Consider the following 1,502-nt stretch of genomic DNA (forward strand, 5'->3'; position numbering starts at 1 on the left):
AGCGCGTAACGCTCAGATGACCGCGGTGCGCATGCGCGCTGCGGTCCCTCCTCAGCTCTGCTGGCGTGCTAACGTAATCTGAACACTGCGGCGTAAACACACGCGTGCCTTCCACATGCGTCAGTCACAACTTTCCGTTTCCAAAAATAATACTGTGAGGCGTTTATAAAACTAGGATATATTTTAGATACATATATTCATAATAACACTAATGACTAAGTTAGTGAAACCAGCGAGCAAAAGTAGTTTATAGTACAGACGTGTCATGAATTAAAGGCGAAACAGCAATAGAAACACATTTGGGTGGTTGTTGTAGATATGCAAACGTAACATTCTTTAACTACACACACTTAATCCCAATTGTTTTAGTCCCTTTGAATGAATTCAGTGGAGGCTCAAACCAGTCAAAGGGAGCTTCACCACTGGAGAGGCCAGAAGCTGTTCTTACCAATTGCTCTTAATGGATTTATAAAAAAAAGTAAGCACATTAGTTCGTAATCTTTACCAATTTACATTACATTACATGTCATTTAGCTAACGCTTTTATCCAAAGGGACTAAGAATTTACATACAATCTATTTGAATAGTTACCAGGAAGTGTTGCCTGGTATGTAGCCACACTTTTCTATATCAACATGCTTTTGGATATTGATCCTCTTTGTTTGAATATGAGAAAGAAGAAATCAAACACATGTAGCCAAGGTTACTCGTTAACACCATAATACTAATACAAACAAACCAGTTTGAAATGTTGAAAGAAACAAAACTCTAGGCTACGAAAAGAAATGATGAGTTAACACAACAAGAAAACCCTGGAGACACAGCTCACACGTAATATTACAGAGCTCACGTATACTGCCACTACCCAACAGAAGTCTTTCCACCGTTGGGCTTGTTGTAACAATGTTATTGACGGAAATCCTCACTCAACCCGTCTGTATGTATTAGCACAGAAAAATAAGATGCAGTCTCCATTTGGGTATGATCCTCTGACTACGGGGTGGCAGGGCGTGATCGTTTCATTTGCAGAGGTAATATGACTTTCAATTAGCGCAGGCACTATAAATAATGAATAAGAATCCAGCCCTTTTAGCTCTGACCTACTAGCGTGTGATGCTGTGTTTACCTCCCTCAAGACCTCGGGGGACTCAGTGTGTAATGATGAGTTTGCCTCAGTGGACACATTATATCCTGCTCTTCGTTTATGGGCTGTGATGGTGCATGTTGTGTTTTGTGTCGTCGTCATGCAGTGGAAGGCAAAAAATAACAAAAGGCCACTAGCTGCATGAGGTGGGGCACCAGCACGCATAAGGTAAAGTGTGTAGGGCAGCCAAACGGCACCATGTTTTCCTTATTTTTAGGCAGCCTTAGAGGGCACATGCCTTACATTTTATCCACAGCAAAGGCACCATGGAGGGCATTTCATTGCGTTTTCTCTGGAAGGGAAACCAGAGGGTACTGGATACTTTTTTCAAGCATTCAAGGAAACTCCAAAAGCTCAC

This window comes from Pungitius pungitius, chromosome 10 (genome assembly GCF_949316345.1).
Source record: "Pungitius pungitius chromosome 10, fPunPun2.1, whole genome shotgun sequence".
Taxonomy (NCBI): domain Eukaryota; kingdom Metazoa; phylum Chordata; class Actinopteri; order Perciformes; family Gasterosteidae; genus Pungitius; species Pungitius pungitius.